Source organism: Passer domesticus, chromosome Z, assembly GCF_036417665.1.
Source record: "Passer domesticus isolate bPasDom1 chromosome Z, bPasDom1.hap1, whole genome shotgun sequence".
Classification (NCBI taxonomy): domain Eukaryota; kingdom Metazoa; phylum Chordata; class Aves; order Passeriformes; family Passeridae; genus Passer; species Passer domesticus.
In genome coordinates, this window is record NC_087512.1 from 19,802,441 (window position 1) to 19,827,952 (window position 25,512).

The 25,512-nt window shown below is 37.1% G+C and overlaps 1 protein-coding gene across 1 annotated transcript in view; it reads left to right on the top strand.

Annotated features, from left to right (window-relative positions):
* Positions 1-25,512, top strand: part of RAB3C (RAB3C, member RAS oncogene family) — a 122,494-nt gene that overhangs the window by 59,033 nt on the left and 37,949 nt on the right. The window lies entirely within an intron of this gene.

Below are 25,512 nucleotides of genomic sequence, written 5' to 3' on the forward strand. Positions count from 1 at the left end.
TGTTTGAAAGAGGATTTTGTTTGGAGTTTGACTGGTTTGTTCAGTATATTTCTTTGGCTTTTTAAATTTTTTTTTAAGATATATTCTAGCGTGTACTTCTTTCAGGAGAGACAGGGTCAGAAGCATGTTTCACACTTGAAAAGTAATGATGCTGTGATGCCCGTTTTTAACAGAAATTGCTATAAACATTAAACCATCCAAGAAAAATAATTTTCTCTCTTTCATATTCTTCTACTTATTATTGAGATAGAAGGTGCCACCGTACCCATGGAACACTTTCCCTCTCAACACCTGGAGTTTTTCTTGGTGAGCTGAGGCTGGCCATTTATCACTCTGAAAATAATAACTGAAAACCTTAGCTTGACTCTGCTGCAGTGAAATGGGATCTTGGGTTGCCTAACATTTCCCATATAAGCATCAGGGATGTAGTCATTTACAGTCCTCCAGGGGAAAGGGCAACTTCAGACTGTGTCCCACTATTTCTCTATCAAGTTATCTGTATGCCTCTACACCAAATTGCTCTTATGAGCAACTCCTTCAATTTTTGAGAGAATCTGTAAGTTTGCATGAGTATAGATTAAGTTGTTTGGGCAATTGAATGTATCTGAGTGGAGTCTCTGTTTGATACTCCAAGAGGAAGGAACCTTTGCTCCCTGTAAGTTATAACAAAGGGATGTTTTGCCCATGGTTTACAATCTGGAAACATAGTATAAGTACTTGCTATTACACATTTGTGACTGCTGCTCTGTTCAATGAGACACAATCTCCTATCTAACAAGAGGTAGCTGAAAGTGTTAATTCACAGATGCTGCAAAAGTTTAACAAAAACAGGAAATCCAGAAGTACACCAATCTCCCATCTGAACCTGCAGATGTGACTGCCAATGGCATTGCTTCCTGCCACTGCCATATGAAGCACTTTTTTTTTTGTCCTGTTTTTCATTGTCCATGGGCTGATTCTTTTCTAGCACTGAGTTGATAATATCTTGTCTAGGACCAGCTGTGATCTGAAAATTTCATTGTCCCATCTCCAGGCAAACCAGATGGCATACCATATATTATCTCTCTCCCTCTAACACAAAGACTCCTTTTATAGCAAGTGTAAATATGAGTACTTATTATTAATTTTCCCACCTGTTTGTTTTCCAGTCTCCTAGATCTGTTATGTTTGGCACTCTTTGTCTCCTGGTAAAAAGTAACTAAGCTTCATGCTAATTAAAAAGAAAAAAAGTCACTGTAAATTGAAGCAAGAAAATATTTTAAAGCTATGGAGATCTTAAATAGATTAATTATGAAATATGATTTTTCAAAGTTTTTTATCTAGAAGTTTCACAAAGAGTTGATAGCTCTTACAGAAATTTGGTAGAAAGAAGGGATGCAGTATTATATGTCGAGAACTACTGAGAAGTAATCTGCATGATGAAAGGAATGACAGATATGCTGAGTGCCTCACTTGTCAGGATGAGACATAGATTTGCCTCTTACTTGTATTTTTAATTTTGTAAGCCCAGTTGCTGCTCTGCTGTTCTTCCTTTTTTTCATTACTCCCATCTCACAGCTCATAATTAATTTTGATCAGCCCTGGCTTCAATTTTGATAGTAATTGCGCAGCTTGCTTCTGAATGTGAGAAAAGTTAAAGAAAACTGGCAATTACCAATTCTGCAGAAAAGCAAATATGGCTATTTGCAGGTGTCTGCGTCTTTCTGAAAGTTACAGGAGGAGAGAACAGGGGATTTTAAGTCCTTTTGGGGCTGAAAGTGATTTTCTCTGTGATAAATGTGCCTATTTAAGCAGTAGTGCCTTTTCATATACATGGACAACAGGTTAAGTCCAAGTTCAAATCACATCATATCAGCTTCAAGACTTGATCTAGAAACTGCACTGCAGTCAGGACAATGAATCTACAGGTACCTTGGGTAAAGGACTTTGATTTAAAATATGTGTTGGGATGATTTTTTTATATTAAAAGATATTTTTTGAAGCCTGAAATATGACTGACATTTCTCCTTTTTGACTACAGATATAGATAAATAATAGTTGTACCTCTAGACAGCGTATCTAAGTCAGCATATATCTATTCAACTGTGAAAAATTCTATAGCCAATGTATTAACATTTTACATTTAAAAAAATCAGTATTCATAATTTTATCTAAATCTATTAGCACTTATACATCTTGCATATGTAATATGTAGCCAAGAATTCACAGAGAGTGGATTTGTGCTGAAAGTCTGTCTGCTAGCAAAAAAACCAAATCAAACATGCTTTGACTCAGTAGTTCTTCTATGGAACTCTCCTCAGGGTCTGAAGCTGCCTTTACTAAGAGGTCTTTTCTTTCAGCAGTGCAGCTAATGCTGCAAGATGTGTACCTTGAAATAGCTTGATGCACTTTGTTCATGTCGTCCTAAAAAGATGAAGATTTTGGGAATGGATGTATTTCCTTTAAATAAGGAATCAGTTGTAGGGTATCATGTTCTGCTTGCCTGAGTTTTAAAGTAGAAAAAGGGTATAACCAAATAACCAAAACTTCCCATTTAGCTGAATTCTTAAGACAGCACCCACATGTTTCAAGAAAGTGGCCTAGTGGGATCTATTTTTTTAGAAATTCTTTCTAATTAAATTTGAAGGAGAAATAGGTGAATGTTGAGAGTGGCTCAATGCCACCTCAATGAGTAGTTTTTAGTTCAGATGTAATTTCACAGTGTTTGCATTAATTCCTGTTTTATACTAGCACCTGTAGCATCTACATTTGTTAGCCTTTTCTCTCTATAAGTTTCACTTGGAAATGCTATGCCCCTTTTCTTCTTAGTGTTTCAGTGCACGTGGTTGTATCCTTAATGGCAGTGGTCCCTTATGGTAGAAAGGAGAGGGTGAAGGCTTTGTATTATCTTTGCAACTGGTATCAACTCAATATGCTGAGCTCTGTAGATGTTCCAGAGAAATAAATGTCTCTGAGCTGAAGTTAAACCTGTTTTTACAAATACTTTTCTAGTCATCTAATGAATTAATTGGAAGAAATTGAAATATCCTCATACTCAGCATGTTTCTAATGCAATATCTTACCTAGGTCAGAAACAGCAGGTATCTAAAGCATGGTCTAAACAGCTGAAATTTTATTTTCCACGTTGAAGCCCTCTGTGTGAAACTTCTGTAGGTCTGAAGGATGAATGGGGATAGAGCACAAGGTATATAGTTTTCTACACTCACTCTAAGTTGCTTCTTTGCACCTGAAAATGTTCTCCCAACTATAAATATTTGTCTAGCAATATTTTTATCACAGTCTGGTGACTGCTGAAGACACTGATGTGGAGGACTCCCTTGTGCATGAATTAAAAAACTGAGAATTTCAAATTGATGAAATCTCAGATTCAGGGTGCTTCCTCAGGAAACACATAAGTCTGAAGGAGTCTAAGAGGCTTTTAGGTACTGATTATCTGTTTTGTAAACCTGTCAAGGTGTAAAAAAATAAATTTTTCCTACATTTTTGGCTGAGATCTATGGGAGCAGGGAAGAAAGTATGCTAGGAAACATACCCTCACCCTTTTCAAAGGCTGATTACCCTCACCCTTAAAAAAATATAGCGTTGCGAAAAATCATATGATGGATGTTTTTTAATGTCCCTGTTAGAAAGAGAATGGTTACACATCTTAAAGGATTCAGAGGGTCTTCCATGAAAGATATTTCTCTTTCCTTTTCTTCTTTGCTTCTTCTGAGGTGTCATTTTAACTGCCCCCTTCTCCCCTGCTGCAGGCTGCTCAAGCTAATGATCTTTGAGAAGAAATCAGCTGGCAGAAGATACTATTTCATGAGGTGACAGAGCCTCAGCAGACAATTCATGTCTTAAAGTTTTAAGAACTTTATAACACTCTGTTTACTTCTGTATTTAGACAGAAATTATTTGCAGAATTTAGTAACAACCAACATGCTTAGAATAGCATGAAAACAAATTTAATTTCAAATTAAAACCAGAATTAAATACTGATTTTGCATTCTTCATCTTTGCCCATAACACGTGGGATGTAGTTATTGGGAAGCAGGTCCAGGCAAAGACTATGGGAATGCTGTAAGATAACACCAGAGCACATTCTGAGCTGTGTAATATTACTTTAGCCATTACTAGAAATATATGGGGGGTATGAGGGGCTGGATCTTCTTGTGATACACATATCTTGATTAAATTATTCAGGGTGTCATTTTAGATGGTTTTAAAGTAGAACCTTAAAAAGAGTCTATGCTATTATCAATTCAAGATAACAGTGAGAATTAAGGCATGAAAAATGCGAAAGTTTTCACTTTCACATGACATTTGGCTACTGGATTTACTAGATATGTCAGTAGTAGTTGTCATTCTGTAACAACATTGTGGAAAAAATTCTTCCATTTCTTTGAACTTTTTCTGTCTATTCAACACCTCAACTGAACTAGAAGTTGGCAGCTACAGCTACAGTACACTAGAAATTGAGCATTTATGTGTTCTTTTTTGGCTTGTAATGGAAGATATGATGGCATTTTTTAATAGTCACTGAGGGAAAAGAAAAAAACAAACTGGAAAGGACTTTAGCTTGTTGTGGGCCAATTTAAGGAGTCCTCAAAACAAACAGAGCCATTGAATTACTGTCAGCACTGCTGCACACATTTCTAAAGGGCATATGTTCTCACCTTCTTGCTTCCACATCTAAAATTTTAGTCTAATATTGCTTAACACAAGTTTGATATACAGATAGGCTACTTTTCTTTTACCTCTTGATACCGTACCTAGTTCTATCATTTAAGAAAATTTATTATATGCTGTATACCAGGGAAAATAACTGGAAAGTACCTCTCGGCAAATTTAGCCTCCATCTCTCTTTGCCAAAGCACATGAGCTGTCATGCAGCAGCTGATGGGGTCCTGCAGCACAGAGGGCAGCCAGGTGCCATGTGTGTGAGAGTCCTGTCCCTGGGGACACTGCCTGGGCACAGCGGCACGGTGCCACTGGTGACCTCTGCACAGGCTGAGTGTCTGCCATGGGGCTGGCAGCAACCTCAGCACAGCCACACAGCTGGGAGCAGCTGCAAAAATACTCAGATGGTGCAGACGGTGCAGACTGGTGTTAAATATGTATACAACTTCTGCCGTATTATACACACACACATGCACAAACACACACACAGATATATATATAGATATATATATATACTTGTGCTTGATATCAACATATGCTTAAACAGATGCCCTTCAGTTGCTTTTGACATATTCATAGTTTTCAGCCACTGAGGAGCAAGGAGATGCATGCTGATCAATAATTTCATGTCATTCTCCTGCTTAAAACAAAAAACACACAAATTATATGCTGTGGAAAAAAAGAGTGAAATTGATCACAGTTTGATATTATCCTTTCGTGTCTTTCTAAGTCTTTCATCTGCACACTGGATAAGGGGAAAGATAAATGGTGTTATTTATGAACTTAAATATAAGAAAAATGCATTCTTCAATTGGAAGTATTGATAGAATTTGCAATTACATTAAATTTACCATTTTCTTTTTTAATACTTACTATTGAAAATGTACTTTTGTTACGTACAAAATAACTCTAAATTTTTTTCACTTTATATCTTCATACTTTAAGAATGACAAAGACCAGAGGCAAACTGGATGTTTTTTTCTGAAAAAGAAATTGTCTAAGTTAACAATATTTTTAAAATAATTGCAAAAAGGATTTTTTCACTAATAGTTTGCCACAGAATTCCTGATGTAGGAAATTGCATACATGAAACAGTTCTCTGAGGTCATCTTATCTTTTCATCTCTGAGGACATCTTATCTTTTCCCTCAAAAGTCTGTCATCAAACTTTGTTTCACAAATGCTAAATTGCTGCTAGCTCAAACTGCCTACATGCTTTCCAGTTTTAAGACCCATTCCAATGTCTTCCACAATGGTTCTCCCAACATATAAAAAAAAGAATATCCCCACATTTCAAACTGAAGGGCAGGACATAGCCCTGGATATTTGAGGAGTAATATATACTGCAACTGTTTTTCCTAAAAGAGAAAAGAAGCATGTATTTGGTATGGAAAGAAGAGAAAATCTTGTAAATAAATAGTTTGGGTTTTTTTTACAGTTCCATAATTTTCAGAAGATCACTCATGTTAGACCAGCAAAAAACATTATGTCATCCAGAGTATTTTCATAAAGTCATATAATTTATAGAATTCCAACTCATATGTTGAGTTGGAAGAGACCTCTTGGGATCATCAAATTCAGCTCCTGGCCCTGTGCAGGACACCCCAAGAATAAAACCCTGTGCCTGACAGCACTGTCCACACACTTAAATTCTGTCAGGCTTGGTGATGTGACCACTTCCCCAGGGATCCTGTTCCAAAGCCCAGCCACACTCTGCATGAAGAACCTGTTCCTGATAAACTAAACTTTCCCTGACTAAATTTCATGATGTTTCCTTGGATCCTGTTACTGGTGGCAGTGGTGAAGAGATCGGTGTCTGCCCGTCTGCTCCCCCTCATGAAGATGTTGAAACCACAACGCCTCCCTTCAGTCTCCTCTAGCCTGAACAAACCAAGTGACCTCATATGGCTTCAATTCCAGACCCTTCACCATCCTCTTGTCCCTCCTTTGGATGTTCTCTAATAGCTTTTTATCTGCTTATATTGTGGCTCCCAGCACTCGAGGTGAGGCCGCCCCAGTGCAGAGCAGAGCAGGACAATCCCCTCCCTTGCCCAGCTGCCTGTGCTGTCCCTGATACTGCCAGGGCACTGCTGACTCAAAGTTTTGTACATGCCATAAAGTATTACCATTTCTTAATACTGACATTGCCAATGCATGGCTTTAGGAAAACTCTCCATGAGAAAGGACAAACATATACCTGTTTTTCTAAAGGCTTTTCTTAATAACATTTAATGTTGGATTAAGCATCACTCTAGCCTGAACTATTTGCTTTGACAGATATTTATATTTTTCTTCCTACTGAAACCTGAATTTAAATATGTACATTACAAATAGGAATCTCTGAAAATATCTATCAAAGTGATGTCTTGAAAATAGTAAACCTTTGACTTAAAAGTACAAATGTCATAAGAAAATGTTTTCTGTGGGTTAACTGTCCAAAAACTAATTAATGCATTATAACAGTTAATCAGGAAAGACAGCTGTTAAGTTTTCATGGCATTTTTCATTCTTTCCTGTCTTTATGTCCTTAAGCCATAGAGAGAAATATGTTTGTGGAACAGAATTTTTTTTGTATGTGATCCTTGGTCCTATTGGCTCTTTCTCACACTTGCTCCTTTCATTTATTTTGTTGTGGGACTAAGGGCTTCTGTAGGTTTTACACCACTCCCTTGAACCTCCTTCACTGTAAATGTGACATTTTCTCAGATTCTAGGCAGCTATTCAGTATCAGGGTGTCCATTCAGCTGTCCTCAGCTCCATCAAAACCTACTAATGCTGCCAGTGGGAAGTCTAATAAAAAAGAGGAGTAAATAGTGACAGAGTTCCCTCAGGGTGTACTATGTCTTTCTTTTTCCTCTAATGTGAGCACAGGCTGTCACTGACAAGTCACTGACAGCAATCACACACCCAGGTCCTACTCAGTCACCAACTGGTGAGTGCAGCTCCTCAGTGGAGCTTGTCTCAACAACATGCTTCAAGATTATGTCACTCTTGACTTCCACTGCACCTAATTGGCTTAAACAACTTTTTATATATCTGTATCTATATGTATCAGCTGGCATGCTTGTTGATTAGGACAGCTGTTGGCCATAACTAGACACGAGCTATTACCACCACACTGCAGTCTCCTGGTTAGCAACACCTGCAGGCTGCCAGCTACATCGTAAGTGTGGCTGCAGCTGCTAAAAGCTGCGCCTTTCTCTACAGTTACCACCCCTGCAGATAAGGGCTGAAGTTCTGGGGATTGATTTCTTCTCTTCTTGTTATACCTGGTATGTGGTAAGGAAGGGTGCATCACTCCTTTCCTAAGACACTTTTCCTCAGTCATAAAAATGTGGAGGTCTGTCTGATACGAAATGGCCAGGATCTTTTATCTGGGAAAACATGACAAACTAGCAAATTATGCCTTGCTGCTACCTACATCTGGGAAGAGGAGAGCTCTGATTTAACTATCCCCATAAACTTGCTTTGTTGGACTGGAAATTTCACAGTGGAGATTTCTTGTGCAGTTGATGAGGTAATGCAAATACTCAGCCATTCAGAGAACTGTTGTTCATTAAAGGAGGTGTCTTCCAATCTGAACCACATGCTGCTCTTCTTCAGATATGGTCACTGGGGATTACACTAAGGTGGATAAAAGCAAACCAGATGATCAGATAAGTATCTGAATGCTGCTGGGCTGAACTTCTATCCATTAATTAGATCATGCTAAGGTACTCTTAATGAGATTTTCAGTTTTGTCTGGTTTTTCCTATGATAATGCTTTTATTTTTCAAAAGGTTAAAGTGGAAAATACTTCTGACAGACTCATGGTAAGCTGCTGGAGATTATCAGAAAGATAAACAAACTTAGGGATGGTAAAATATAACAGTATGCTAAAGAAGGTGCATGAAACGCTGAGTTTAATATTTAGCAAGTCCGTTTTATAGTTACACACTGACAATAGTAAAAGAAACAAACCCTGGTATATTATATTCAACTCACAATGTTTATTTTTGTTAGTAATAAAAGTCTTACAATCTTTTGACAATAATAGTTTTTATTGGCTGAGCAGTAACTAATACACTCTTCTTATCTCCCTGTAACTGTATATTGACAGAGTTACACAGTTGCTCAGCATTCCCAAATGAAAACTCTGCTGCCAGCCAACACAAGTCCAATCAGGGACTTAATAATGTTCCTGAACAGTTTCTACTCTCATCTGAAGCTGCAGATTATTCACTTTTCTCAGTACTGTAATATTCTGAATCTGTTACTCTTCAGAGGAATATCATGATCCCTGTACCACAGTCAAAGCTTGAAATTTGCTGATGGAGCTGTTCCTTTGGGGTTTCAGCTTTCGCATATATCTTCTGTGAGTTAGGATATCTCAGGAGCATTAAGACTGCAGTTTCAGTCATGCAGCCTGGATGTTTTTTGTTGAAAATCTCAAAAAACCCACACTGTGTGAGTCTGACAGAGTACAACTTTGCAGGCAGCATGAAGTTTAACTGAGTCCTTCTCCCTCATGAACTTTCTCACCTCTGCTCCCCTCTCCCCTCCTTTCCTCTGCACATGATTTCAAGATGTCCTGTTTTGAGTGTCAAGCCCTGGCAGTTGTGCAAGTATATTAGCAATGTGAGATACAGTCTATATGTGGGGGAGTGCAACAAGATTTATTGAAATTGATCCCTCTGGTCAAAACTGCCATTAATGTTCTTGTATTGAAATGTAAACTGCAGTGGGACACAGCAATATGACCTGCTGGTAGTGGTTATTTTCAAAGCATATCCAAATGCTAGTTAGGTGATTTAGGTTGTCTTTCATCAGAACATTGCAAGGCCTTGACCATTAAACCAAGGCATTTTTAGTAAATGCTTAATAATGACAGTTTTCAGCCTGCTTTTTAAGTCCTTTCCTAATCTCATTTGTTGTGCTGTGTTGTGCGAATCATAAAATTCTTAATTAAGAATACATTAAGAAAATAATGCCTTAATTGTAACTACAGCTTAGTACCGTCATCATTCTGCCAAGGATCCCTAAAAGAATTTGTCTCTCCTCTTATTGTCAGGTAGCAGCATGTTAAAGACAAATAAACATTTCTGATTGGGTAGATTTATGAAGAGAAAGTCATTATAAAATAAAAAAAAAGAAAGGGAAAAATATTTTCATTCCAAACTAAAGTTTTTACTTATACCTGGTGCTTGCTCTTATTTCCTACAACACAAGAGGCATTACAGTCTCTTTAAGTAAGACAAAAAAACCTGCCTGCTATTTGGACCAAGGTTTTGGATGTTTATTAAATATGCTTTAGCAGAAAACCTACTTTAAAAGCCCTGAATTTATCTAGATATTGTGGGAACAGGAGTAAAAACTGCAGCTTCAAGGTCACAAACTAGTAAAACTCCCCAGAGGGACCAGAGGAGGGACTGTCTTTCATTGTTAATCCTTTCTATGCTGGCCACCAAGCAACTGAGGACCATCTCATCTCCTTTGGCAAATAATGCAGCACCACAGAAACCTGCAACCAAGCTGAGAGGTCCCAGGGAGAATCTGGGATAACAGTGTTTCCAATACAGAAATTAAATTGTCTCACCCATACTTGGGTATCATGGTGCAGTGCTCAGTTCTGCATATAAATTCTTGCAAAGTTACATAGTTGTCCCTAACATTAGACCCAGCACAGGTTGCTTTAGCAGTTAAGGACTGACCATCACAAGGGGTCAGGCACTGGCAGCTCAGTGATAACATGTGAAATATTTAATCTCTACATCATTGTTTTAACGGGAGATTGACAGCTATAGTTTTAATGGAGTGGGGATATGGTTTTATTTAAGTTCGGGAGGTGGAAGTAGAAGGCACTGGTCTGTGCACAACTCTGGGAAACAGCAAGGAAAGTGTGGAAAAGCAGATACTACTGCACAGCAGATTAGTTTTAACTCTACCAAGGACAGTAGTGACTTTATCCTTTCTTCTTTCTTGATAGCATTGGCATTTTAAAAAATCAAACTAAAAGTCAATTGCCACATGAAAACATGAGAAAAGTTGTACCTGTCCAATGTTCATAGCAGGGAAGGCTTTCCTAAGCTCTTCACTTCCCTCTGCTTGTAGCAATCATGCTCTGCCATAAGTTCACATCATGAGGAACTCCAAGGAGAAAAATAAATCAATGTTTTTTATCTTCAATTGCCTTCTCCCACTCATATGATACATCTCTATTTACAGTGCTTTGTACACAGCAAGAGAAAAGAAAATGTTATATCAATTAAAAAGCAATTCACATGGAACAGCTCCCTTGGAAAACCATAATACTGACAAAACTGATTTCAGGCCCAGTTTTAGAGATGAATCTGCATGATATTTTAAGTTTTTCTATATCTGCATGATATCCCTGGTTTTGTTTTTTAAAAGACGCCGTTTAGATAATTCCTGGAATGGGCTTACATAGAGACAGAGGTATTAGATTCTGTTTTGTCGGGCCAGGGTTTTATGAGCCCTTAAAAGGGAACCTAATACATCCAAGGATAGCTTAGCTATTACCTTTGGAGGCGAAGAATGAGCAGGATGGCTTCTGCTGCAGTGTTAGAAACAAAAAGGTTTAATAAAAGGAAAAACAATAAACAGAAAATCCAAGCCAGGTACAGAGGTCTGCCCTTTCTAGAAACACGTTCACAAAAGCCTCGTGGCTCTTTTGTCCTCTCTTTTTCTACCTTATGGCCCAGGCAGGACCTTTTGGCTTCTATCCAATTAGGTGACCCCAAGGTTTTAGTGACGTCTCTGGAGTCCTATAAGGTGGCTTTTCACCGGATCGTTGGGAGAAACTTCTGGGCTTCCTTCCTTTTTTGGGGGACAAAGGCTAGCTTTGCCACTCTGTCATTGGGGGGCATTCTTCTACACTCCTTCACAGAGGTGAAACAAAAGTTAAAAAGATAAAAATAGATATATTTAACGAAGGACCTTTGGGTACATTAAGGGCAGACAAAGCCTCCCCAAGGGGCTACACCCAAAATGGACAATGGTCATGAGTTTTTCAGACAATATAAGTTTGTTCTATTTTCATATCAGGAGTTCATTCTCCAGGTAATGAAGTCATGTACCCCTAGTTCACTCCCCCCACCATGATTCACTTTTGTTTATACTTTTTAAGGCCTGGGGCAGAGGGTGTCCTTGGTTCTGAGGCTTGCAAGTGTTGTCTTGCCTGTCCAAAACGTGGAGATCTTGCTAATGGAGCACTCTATGGAGTTCAGAGTTATACACTAATGCAGTACAGGATCTGAAAAATATAAAAGCTAAAATCTTAAGGTACACTGAGTAAGAAAATGAGCATCTGTCATCACCTCATTAGTCATGAGGCATTTGTTTTTTCCTATTGTTCCTGGAGGGAAAAACTCTGTAACAAATCCATATTAACTGAACACATTAAAATCTTACTTAGATATGTGTGTAGATTAGCAGAGCTAAAGTGCTAAAGAAAGCAAAAATAGAGGAAAAGCATGAAGTAATTTCTGCTTCAAAACAGTTCTGAAGAAAGGACTCTAGCAGTTTCTTTTGCTGGTCAGTGAGAGGAGCCTGTGTATTACAGCTCACTTGTTACAAGCCAGGGAGCAGCAGAACTGTTACCGCCTCTGGGAGAAAGAGAGCAAAATATGAGCCAGGCAGAATGGACGGGAACACAACCCTCCTTTGATGTAATATTTAGCATTAGTCCTTTCAGTATAACAGAGCTGAGTGTTACAGCCTCTGGGAGAAAGGGAGAGAACAAAATATGAGCCAGGCAGAATGGATGGCAATGCAAGCCTTCCTTTGATGTAATATTTAGTATCAGTCCTTTTGGTTTTGATTGCTTGGAGAGAATCAGCAAACACACCATTAAGACTCAATGACAAGAAACCTACACCTGCAATTAAAAAAAAAAAAGAAAAATAGATAGATTAAAATTGTTTATGTAAGCTTGCGTAAAGTTGAGAGAAATAATGCATGTTTTACTTATTTTATATATATATATATAAAAAGAGATATGTATATATATATAAAATATATAAATTTTCATTATATTTTTAGATGCATAAATTGAAATTTGCCATTTTAGCCTCTCTCCTTATTTAGTACATCCTTTTAAATCAACATATTTTCTGAGCTTTTAAACTACAAATACTCAATTCTTTGCATAGAAATTAAAGTTATAATTCTAAGCAGATTTAAAGACATTTCCTTCATAGGTCAAGGAAAATCAGTATTGGTAGTTCATCTGAACTACAAATGCTTATTCAGTTTTCATAATCTTCTCAGAGTTTTGTTGTCTATGCATATTTGAGTGAGTAGAATGCAAAAAATATAGAAAAGTAACTAAGAATGATTAGGAAATGTTGCCTCTAGCAACTCACACAATATCTGGTAATAGAGATTTATATTCTGAAAGTCATGGGTGTTTAAAATGACTTTCCAGTCTCCATGGAAACTCTACTGAGTTAGTTACTGCAGTCACAGCTTAGATGTATAAACAAAAGCGAGGGTATGATGGCTAGAGGGAAAGTCTGCGTTTATCTGAGGTTTTTAAAGGGCTTTTCATAGTGCCTGCCATAGCAAACCAGTCTTCCAATCCAGTGGGCTATTAAAAATCCAAAACCTAATCTTTCTCTCACATTTAACGTAAGGTTTTATACTTTAAGTAGTTGATTAGGTGTCTTCAATTTGCTTTCCCAAAAGAGAGGCCTCTCAGGACTCATATTTTCAAGAATTTTGGGATACATTACAAGCTGTTTTATGAGACTATCTAAACTGCAAGCTTTGAACTAAAGCTGAATTTGTTTTAATTCCAGTTCTATTCTCTCTTTCCCAATAAAGTTATACAAGGAGATATATTCACAGATTACAAGAGCTGTCCTGCCAGTTTTATTTGGAGTATTCCAAGAGGAAGAAGGGAACTGTGGAAGAGAGGGAAAAAACTGTGATTCTCCTTAAGATTCCAAAAAGTGATGCTGGTCTATTCAGAAACAGGGAGTGGAGAGAGAAAGTGAATGGTCTGAGGCCCTGTCTCCTTTCTGGAGAAGATGGCAAAATCCCAAATGAACAGAAAGGAAATTTTTAAAGAAGGCATCTGAAAAAATAATTGGGTCCTCTAAGTCAGCCAAAGGGAAGCAAAGATGTTTGTCTGAGTTAAGAGCAGTTTAGTGGTTTTGGGTTTTGGGGTGTTTTTTTTGCTTTGGTTTTGTTTTGTTTTGTTTTTTGTTTTGTTTTGTTTTGAAGAACTGGAATGTAATCAGACATACTTCTGAGCTTTCCTCAAGCCAGGTTCTGCAGTGAGTGGAGGTCAGAAACTCTTGCTGAGGGCCACATTACTTGCAGAGGAATGGGGATCACAGATCTGTGGGAGATATCACAGGGATTTGTGGGAAGCAGAAAATGCCATTAATCAGAGGGAGTTTAGTGAGAGCTGTGGAATGAGGCAGTTTGAGCACCCACTGTGACTGGGATGAAGCATGTGGGCTCAGACACTAAAATCACTGAGGAATGGTTGCTGGAAGCTTGCCTTTGTTTGGTATTTTATGATTGATCTTTATTTAATTCATACGTCCCCTCATGATGATTTCCCTCCTTAGTCTCTATTGCATCACTTTAAAAATAATTTTTCACTGTTTTCTGGAGATTTTCTATATTCCCTTTTTTTTTTTTTTTTTACTGCTAGTTTTTCTCCTGGGTCCAGAGCACCAACCTTTTCTTGAAAAGCATCTTCCAAAAAAGGAGTTTATCCCCTCCCCACTTAACTGGTGAAAGACTGTGGGAAGGCTCAAAGGCAGAAAGAAAAAGGCTTTTGCTAGAAAGAATAATACTGAGACTGTGAACACTTAATAAAATAGAAATAGATTTGTAAAATACATTTAAACAAATCTTGAAAATTTCTGGTTTAGGGTCTGCCAGAGCCCACTTGTGAACGCATGTATCGCTGGAAGTTTTCTGACACAGATTTTTTTGCATTTCAGTCTGATTTTTTAAAAATAATTAATTACTGAAGTTTACTTTTCTAACTGCAAAGGTTATCTTGAAAACAATGCAACAAAAGACCAAACTACAGTATTTCAATATTGATCTGTTACATTCGTACCACAAATCAGAAGCTGATAATGACTAGCAGGCACTTTGAAAGACACTCAGCTCCAAACTACAGAGAGTTGTGTTCTCCCAGAAGTGCAGGAATGGCTTGGAAAAGCACAGCTATCTCCACTTGTATGGGCAGCTCCCTCCTGTAAGAACATTGTCAGCTCTTCTCCCCGGGCAATAATAACCCGCACTGCTCTGAAGGAACAGTTTCAAGTACTAGTGTTCATCCCATGAGTTACTGAAAGGTGGTGAACACGAAGGCTTGTGTTAAATAGTGTGTAGCTTAGTGCAGTTTATATTTCCATGAGGTGTGCTAAGTCAGGACAGCTGGACACTGTCTTCTCTATCCCATTGTCCTATACAGAGGAAATGTTTAAGTTTACTTTTATGGCTTCCATAAAACTTCCTCATCTGGAGCTACTTTATTCCATAGGCACAGACAGAGCTTGCTATTTTCTCTTGCAGCTCAGCGAGACAGAAAGAACTGAGGTAGTGTTTTGAAGTGTAAAGTTGCATCGTATACACATGTTGGATTAAGATGCTCTTGTAGCACTCCACAGATTGCACAGATCCCTATCACAACTTCATTTCCTGCAGGTGATTTTTGCCTTTGTAAAGGCAAAAGTCTCCTGGTGTGCAGCATTCTCACCAACATACAATATACTGAAACCAGCTTATAGATTTATTTAATAGAGATATTGGATAAAATGAATAAAAATTAAGCTTTACAAGCTGCAAGACATGTCAAGGTGAATTAAAATGTAGACTGATTCTTGTTTCATAGAATATTCAAACGATTACCTTATTCTATGATGTATACATGTGTACAATATGTTGCTATATTTTCTAGGCTTAATCACCTTTTTAATAGTCAAGCAGAGTGAACACTGATCTCTTCTAGACTTGGGTTGACTTAGACTAATATCTTGACTTCAATTTTGCAAAAAAAGAATAATATTCTAGCAGTAAAAAACGTAAGTATGTGAAAGGCATGATAAAGTAACTATTTTGATATTTGAATATATATTGGTTTTTTTATTAGGGATTACTCATATTACTATTAACTAAAAATTCCCAGAAAAGTGGAACTGCTTTCTTATGTGGTAATATTTCAACAGAAGAACAAGCTCTGTACAATCTTCATGAGAATCCTGAGAAGGGAAGAACTTAATAACAAAAATGTTTAGTTTCACTTTTCAGCATTATTAAGTCAATCATTCATTACAGATTTCATAACCTTCATTTTTTATTGTATTGGTTTTTGGAGGTTTTGTTTATGCTGAAGGCATTGTTACACTTTCCTAGGTTGATTTAATTGAAAACTATTGATTCATTACATTGGTTGCTCTCCTTTTTTAATTTTTTCTTTTTCACAGTCATGGCGAGTTCCGTACACATAAAAACCTGGTGTAGACAGAGGTGAAGTCCTCCACACTTAAAAAACAAGTCTTAAATATCTTTTGCTTTTACTTTTTCAGCTATAACTAAGGCCATCAAGGATGGAATCAGCCAATCCTTCTTACCTAAGTGCCTGAAAAATATGAATGCTTGGAGTATTACTTATTTAATAATTAGCATTTAATCAGCATTTTTTAAAATTTCATTTGGTTGCCATTTCATGATTTATTATTTTTAATTGAATTCTGCATTTATAAAAAAACTCAGGAACTAAGGAAATGAAAGGAGAGATTATTTTCATTTCTGTAAAGAACATGTACATACCTTACCATGAAGTATGCAATTTGTTTCTGAGCCTAAGCAATTAAGTCTGCTGGGAATGCCCTCTGGTTTTGTTTAGTATCTACAGCAGGGGGAAAATGGGGGTGGGGTGAGAGGAATTGAAAGACATGAAAAAATTGAGATAAATCTTTGCTGTTATATAAGGTGACTATTTTGTTGTGGGTTTTTTTCTGATTAATTTCTGTTCACATAAAAGTGTAAGCAAGGATATTTGGTGGATGAAGATTGGTTGGTTGGGCTCTGGCTTTTGGGAAGATGGCTATATAATAAAGAAGAAAAATTCTGACTGCAAAACAAGAGGCCCAAAATTAATGTCTAAAGAATGACAGTGAGTGGTGGCATGTGTGTTAAGAGTGAGAATAGTGAGAACTGTACTTAAGAAGGATAGGAGAAACATAGTAGGAATCACTCTTTTGAGGAAAGAGAATTAAGAAATAGAGTTGTTCTGGTGAGGTTTCATCAGGGCAGCAGCACTGCCTGTTCTCATTCCGGACACTCCCCATTTTGTGAAACTCCCCTGTCCCCATGGATGTCTGATGAGCAGTGCACATTTTGTGCATTTGTGCACCCTTTGCTCACCATGATGCAAAAGGGCAGTGCTGCTCAGCCTGTAGGGCAGGGACAATTTTAGGCCAGAGCAAGCTGTCATATTTAGAAGCCACAAGAGTTTTTCTGTTCAGCCAGAGCAATGCCAGGACTGGCCAAGCTTCCTGGATGGGCAGCATCCTTGAGACCACCACCTCAAGAACTTTAGACTCAAAGTGTAGATGAATTCCAGAAAAATTACAAGCAAAAATGTGTTGTTCATAAAAAAAAAAAAAAAAAAAAAGAAAAGAAAAAAAAAGAAAAAATAAAAAGAAAAAAAAATCAAAATATATGCTTCCCAACATATAAAACTGTGGAGATGAAAAAGAAAGATACAGTGGAGCTGAGCCTGTTTCTTTCTCCAGATATTTTTTCCTCTTCTCCATGTGTTAATTCATTGCAGCAGCAGTGAATATTCATTTATTTACCCACAATATGTAATCATGTGTCTGCAACTTAGTGAAAAGCTAGCAAATGTATTATAAGCTAGTAACACAACAAGCACTGGAGAATGTGTTGAGCAAAGCACATCCAAACCTTTGGTGTCTTACACACATTAAAGAGAGAGAGACTGGGTTTTAAAGCATCTAGAAAAACTGCAGCCAGCATGTGACTTTTCATGGTAAACATGAAAAAAAGGATGTGGCCACATTTCTTCCACATTCTTCATAGGTCATTTGTAGTTCAGCATCAGTACTGTTCAGTTTTTTTGGCTATACATCATTGTTCTGAAAGAGTGTGATGTGAATGATGCAAGGAATGCATCCAGAGTGCTTCACTGTTATTTTGAAGTATCTATGACTGTTAGGAATACTTGGAAAATTAGCAGTGGAACACCATTTTTCACTATCTAGAAATAATTGTGCTTCATCTCGTCAGCTTAAGTAACTCTGCTTTTATGTGCAATATGTGCACTATCACTTTTCCCTGATTCATTTCAGCATGATTTTTGGTGTTGCTGATCTGTACTGAGCTATGAGGAAAAAAAAAAAATCTAGGGAAGAATGGGTTCAGAAGCATGAAAATAAAAATTATGTTTTATGTAAAATTCATACACCATTGACAGATGTTCTAGGAAAGAAAGCATTAATCTTCAGTGAGACAGATTTAATTAGACTAATAGAAACACATGAGAATGAGGGCTCTAAAATATAGTACTTGTGCTTATATGTCAATACATAACAGGAAAAACAGATGAACTTTGGGATGCTATGAACTGCAAAGAGATTATAGCCTAATTGCTAACACTTTATCCATATGAATGATTTTTATTATGGATTTTCATACCATTTTGTAAGAGTGTCAGCAATTATCTGGTCTAAACCCAGTACACAATGAAGAAGGACAAAGAAATAAATGCTCTGATAATAACTTTAAGTTGTGCTCTGCCAGATATGTGCCCGGTGTTTTAAAGACAGATAGGGAGCACATCATATTAGACTAGCAGCTGGATACATCACTGGGCTGGGAAAGTTCTGATTATGGCCAAACTGAAATAAAAATAAAAACTACTCTGTCTGAGAATCTTTATACCTCCAAAAGAATATTGTTATCTGAGTAAGATCTAAAGGGAAGAGTGGGGAAGGGTTGGTGGGAAACACCAGAGTGAAATAAATATTTTATTATATATATTATTATATATTTATATAATATATATTATCTCTTATATATGTTATCTCTTAAAACTATAAACACTTTTTGATGAAAGGGATTGTGTGTCTTGCAAAGGACTCAATATTGTTTTGTTTCCACAGGCTGAGGTTCAGAAATACCTTTTTTTTTTTTGCATTTTAAATGTTTTCAGACCTATACCTGGACAGCCAAAAATATCCCCTTATTATACATGTAATGTCACAATCTCAAGAGCAAGTATTTAGAAGGAAATGCTGAAGTTTATAATATTCTTAAAGAGAATGTGCAAAAAATCCCCTTTAATATATTTCCTATCAAGAAACACACCCTACCACAAAAAATCTATCTATTCTCCCTTGAAAGTAATGAAAAATATATGGCTTCAGAAAATATGATATATACAATGAGCTTAAAAATTACTCTTAAGATGGGTTATCATTAGATATGATGATTTGAAGTAACTTTATGCAGTTTGCAATTATTTCCTTCACTCTACAGGTCCAGCTGAATTAAATTTGTGAGTTCTTTTTGCTGTGTTTTCTTTCTGCTCCTTGCCTTGCTTAGAAAGCTTGGGCTTTCAGTGATGCCAAGGAACATAGAATAAATACACCCAAAATAGTTTGGACCAGATAATTGATGTACACACCAGGCAGGCAATCTGACTGTTCTGGGATTCAATGTCATGTCCCTTTGTGTGATGCTGCATTGCACTGTATTATTTAGACATCCAGACTATCTAGGAGGTTCCCTAAATCAGTAACACATGGTGCTGTCCATCTGTATTTGTGTGTTTATCAACCGTACAATAATGATCCTTTTTCCATTTTCCTGTATCCTGAAGTTTAGTAGAATATGATGAGAAAGGTAGATTGATTTAGTTGCAGCTACCCCTCTGCTGCTAATACACTGCATTCAAGGTCTTCACAGATCTGACTGCTGGTTGTATCAGGCTTCATGAAAAAATGCTGTGTAAAATGTCAGTTCTCACAAAAATAAAACAAACTGTTGGTGCCGAGATGATGGAAGACGAAATAAAGCTAAACATCTGCCTTTATCTCAGGAACTCTATCTGTAGTTCAAAGTTTTATAATGGGATGGGGAGTTACTGTTTCCAGGTAACATTTTTTTACCTATATTAACTAAATAGTTATTTGAAAGAAGACAATGTATTGACCAAAATGTTTTTAGTGGTCACAAGTAGTTCATATACATTGGAAACAAATTCTTGTTGAGAAGATGATGACATTCTTCTTCCCTTTTTCATTTCTGTTCTCAACTATTTTTTTCACTTGAAAGGCTTAGAGGTATAGAGGAAACAAAGTAATGCATTTAATTAGTAAATAAAGATTCAGTGTTGATAGGAAAACCTTCTTCTCTAAACTTTGCATATATAGTTCCACCTTAAATCCATACAGCAGCTGGAAATAGGTCAACACTGAGCATCTTGTTGTTTGATGAAAGAATTCAAACCTGTTTCCAAGGTAACCAATCCCATCCTCTACAAATCTCTGTCATGCTTCTACCTGTTCTGTGAAGCTGAATGCTTTTCTCATTTCCTGAGGTATAGCTTGAACTTTAACACACTCATGTATGCACACACCACATGCTGCTTTGTTTCCACTGTGGTGAAAGAGACAACAAAAGTAAATAAGAGTTGGTTAATATTTAAACTGTTAATGCAGGTGTCTCAGTAGCACATTCATAGAGCTTTTGTAAGTGGTGCCAAGCAGCCCTTGAACAAACAGCTTTTACAGGAATGACAGATTAATTTTGGATGAATTTCTGGGTACCTGGGCTTGAGGTCAATATTGTCTCCTTTGTTCTCTGCTTTCTACACACACTAGGAAGGATACTCTATTCTGTGGAGACTAATGATGATGAGGCAAATGATATTCAGTAATACCATTTAACTGCCATGTCTCTATCATGTTAGGTAGTTGCTCCACACATCTGCATTATAAGGACAGAACACTTATTTTAGCAAGTTTTCTTTGCACATTCCAAGTGCATCTACACATGTTAAAACATTTTCTGCAAAAGTTCAGAAAGATAATTTTTTGTTTTAAAGTTACGTTTTATTTTGAGACAGTAAGTCTTTGAGAGGATTGGAACACCAAATATGTGGCAGTAGAACATAGAAGAGTACAGAGTAAAGGAGATGTGTCAGGCACTAAAAAACCTCTTGCAAAAATATCTTTTATCTGGAAAAAACTGTGAACATGATACCTCACTGAGGATGTTCTGAGTATTCCCACTATATTAAAGAAAGCATATTCTACTTCATTATTCTTTTGTCTTATTTATTTTCATATTGACCACACAGGCAGTTTGGAGTTTCCTAAATGGTTGACAGAGTAAAGTAAAGCAAAGTAATTGCTGCAAGATGAAAACTGCTCCTCCTCTCATCAATAGGATCAATAGGATCAACCCTACAGTTGATTTTTAATGGTGAACTGAATAATGATATAGAACATTGTTGGTCTACTAATCTATTAATATACTAGTATTAATATTAGTATTAATTATTAGTAGTAATATTAGTATTAAATCAAATAATTTCTGTCTGTCTTTAGTGATTGCTAATACAGTTCCCTGAAGCATGATACACACTTTTGGTTTAGCTTTAGGAAATTTAATTTGTTATCTGAAATGTGACCAGTTGTATCACCTGACAAATAAGCTTAAACTCCCTGTGACAGAGTGTCTCAAATGAAGGAAACAGGCAATTCACTAAATACAATTCTACAACTACATGAGTGAATACACTGTTCTTTCATTCCTTGCATTTAGTTTGTAACACCAAGGATGATCTTAAGGTTTGAGAGTGTCCTGGTTCCAGCTAGGACAAGGGTTATTATTTATTTTTTTTTTCAGTAGCCAGGAGGAGCATTGCTGACACCTGAAATTTATTCTGTACAAGCTCAGGTCATTGCGGGGAGAGTCTCTTCTAGGGAGAAGAGATTCCCTCTGGTAAAGAAAACACAATGGAGGTAGCCGAGCAGTATTTATTATTGGTTGGTTTGTTTGTTTTTCCCCCCATGGAATTTGTTTATTTTCTTATACCCTCTGTTATTAGTTTTGTTCATTTGTTCACTTGTTCATTTTCTCATCTCATTTCTGTTTCCAGTAAATTGCTCTTATCTCACCCTGTAACCTTTGCCTTTTGTCTCCAGTTGCCAACTCCATCCCACTGCAGCAGGAAGCAGGAGGTGAAGGGATGCCAGAGACAGTGATGTGTGGGTTTGGAGAGTCTCACTGAGAGCACTGAACCTAAACCACAGCAGGGAGGAAGTTAGGATTAGTTTTCTATTGACAGAATCAGGAGCAGAAAGCCACTGCCATAAGTAAACATCAAGACCTGATATTGCCCTGGGTAACTCTAATGAGCATGACCTTCAGAAGCATTTACTTTGTAATCAAAGCTGTGCACAGTTCAAGAAGCAGTGAAGTTAATTCATGTTAATTTTATAAAAAATCATATTTCTCTGTCTCTTCTGAAAAATGTCTTTTACCAATTAGCATGAAACACATCTGCCTATATCATAGGGAATGCAAAATCCAACATTCTACATAGGCATATTTATTTTCATATTATTTATTTTGCAATTTTGTTTAATTAAAGCTGTTCGCCATGGACTCTTTATGTCTTGTATAATAGCCTTACACATTTTGGCCAGAAGACACATTGTTTTATTTTTAAAAACTGCTCATTATCTTGGTCATACAGAAAAATGCAATTTTTAAATTCCTCTTTTAAAGAAGTTTTGCTGCTTAAACATTTCTGCTGGTAAGTACTCAGGTCACTACTGGATGAGGTTTTTTCACTTTTGATCTCTATTTATATTTCTAGTCCAAAGTTAATTTTTGTCTCCACTCATGTCTAGCACCTTCAAACCCGTAAAAGTCTATTTACTTTCTGTAGTTTTGCTTATTAATCAATGTTCTTTTGTCTTTGACTGTTCACATCTGTGTGAATTTAGATGATTAAGCAATATAATGTGCTGGTTTTCTTAATAATAGAATCAATCTCTCTTAATAATAGAATAAATTTCTCTTAACCTTGAATCTTTCTTAATTTAGGTTTTAGTCCAAGTCTCTATGTTAATCAAATGAGAGCAATAAGAACCTGGGAGGGTTTATAGTGACTATACAGTGGATTGAACTGCTGTCTTTACTTTGACTGAGGATTGAACCGTGCCTATGCCTTGACTGAGGAAAGACTCAAAGCACCTGGATTACATTGGATGTCTAGGCTTTCAGATGCCTAAATTAAAAGTATTGAATTCTAGCCTTGCCATATTTTATTTTGGATTTCGGATTGCTCACAGCTCCACATAAAAAATTTAGACATTCAGGGTGAAAATATCCATCTGAGGCTACTTTTTGGTTTTTTTTGTATCTGATTGGAGTTTTTGAAAAAATGTCTTAGAGTATTCTCTGCTGTTACTTTACCTACCATAATTTCTAAATTCAGACTATAAGAATATAATCCTTTATTACTTTTCCCCAATATTCTAATATTCTAATCCTTAGTTCCCTCTTGTTTCTGTCCTCTATAATCTCCTAATTTGTCTCAAAACTGGGGCATTAAAATGTAGCAAAAATCCAGAGAATGCTGAGTGGAATGAATAATCCTTGTTCTTTATAACACCTCTTAATTCTGTCAGGCATCAGATTTGTTTTGTGACTTTGTAACCTGCACTCAGTTTTTGGTCACTGCAGCCCCAGTCTTTTCTTCAGAAACACTATCTAGTCAGTTATCTCAAAGCTCATGTTTATGTATTTTGCTACCTTTTTTTTCCGGAAGGTAGCATCTTGCACTCACTTGTATTAAATTCCATCTCATTGATTTCAGATTGCTCCATCAGTCTAACAAAACCACTTAGATTTCTGATCCTGTTCATTGAAATCCTTGCAGATAGTTCCCTCCAGCATGGCCTATACAGAATTAATCAGTGTATTTCCTACTTTGTCATCCAGATCATTAATATAACAACAAATGGAACTGACACCCCATGTTCAGACTGCCTTTCTAGCTTCAGTGAATAATTCCTAGCTAACCTGAGAGCAAGTTTTAAGTTTTAAATTTAATTTAAAATTTTTAAATTTAATTTTTTCCAGAATCTTCTCTGCATGTTTACTTTGCTGCTTTACAGAAAATACCTTTTACATGTTAATCTTTCTAAAATCAAGAGGAATCTCAGTCATTTCCTCCCCTTTACCAGCCAGATTATTTAGGTTATCAGTGAAGGCAACAAAATTGGCCTGGACAGACTTTGTTAGCAATGTCAGTAGCAGTCTTCAAATGTTTTTTATTTTTTTATTTCCAGGCATTAAATGGAATTATTTGCCTATAATTCCTCAGATTCTGCTTTTAACTTTTTTTTTAAATCATTATTTCTATGCATTCCTGTGTTTTAAATTCTTGGGTGCATGCTCTAGGAGTGTTCAAAGGTAATAGCTAATAATTTAGAGATCACTTCAACAAGTTCCTTAATACCTTAAAAAGAATCATACTCTGCTTACTTAAATATGTCTGTAAATATTCTGGACATTCATTAACATCTTTGCTGTTTTGACATGCATTTCTCTCCTGTTACTAATCTTGTATTATGCATGAAAACTAATCTTTATTTTAAAGAATAAATAAGGTATCAAGTACCTTGTATTGAACAATACATTTATGGAAGAGGCTGAGAGTGAGTTCTTCAGCTCAGTATTCACTGGCAGTGAGGCTTCCCAGGACTCTCAAGTCCCTAAATTGGGGGAGTGAAGTTCCTCTTACTCTAAGTGAAAGACACCTTTGGTTCCAGTTGATAAAACTGAATGACTACAAGCACACAGGCCTTACATCCCAGAGTTCTGAGGCAACTTTGATGGTCTAGTTGATGTTGTTGCCAAGCATACTTGAAAAGTTACAGCACTCAAGGGATGCCCCTGGGGACCCGAAAAAGGGGAAAAAATTATTAAAAATGAAGAATGGAAAATCCAGGAAAGTACAGAGCAGTGAGCTTCAACTCTGCCCCTGGGAAGATCATAAAGCAGATCTTCATGGAAGCAATGTTAAGGAACATACAGAACAATGCAGTGATCTGAGACAGCCAACACCACTTCACTAAGGGAAAATTGTGTGTGACAAATTTGGGGGCCTTCTATGATGGAGTGACTGCAATGGTCAGCACGTGAAGATGACAGATGTCATCTTCCCAGCCTTACCCAAGTCCTTTCACAGAGTCATATATAACATCCTGATCTCCACACTGGCGAGATATGGCTCTGAAGGGTGACTTACTTCATGGATAAGGAATTGGCTGGTTGGACACAGCCAGAGAGTTACAGTCAATGACTCTATGTCTGGGTGCTAGCTGGTGATGGATGGTATCCCTCAGGGCTGTCTTGGGGCCAGGACCCTTTAATGTCTTTGTATGTGACAAATACAGTGGGATCCAGTGCACCCTCAGCAAGTTTGCAGGTGACAGAAGCTGAGCAGTGGGGGTGACACAGAAGGACAGGTTGCCATCCAGACAAGTGGACCCACAAGAACCTGATACACTTCAACAAGGCCAAGTGCATGTTGCTGCATCTGGGGCAGGGCAATCCCAGACACGAGCAGAGAGTGGAGAAGAACTGATTGAGAGCAGACCTGAGAAGGTCTGGGGTTGTTGTGGCTGAAAAGCTGGACATGACCCAGAAATATGCATTTGCAACCCAGAAAGCCAGTTGTGTCCTTCACTGCTTCCAGAGCAGCGTGGCCAGTGGGGCAAGAAAGGGGAGTCTGTCCCTCTGCTCTGCTTTAGTGAGACCCCACTTTGAATGC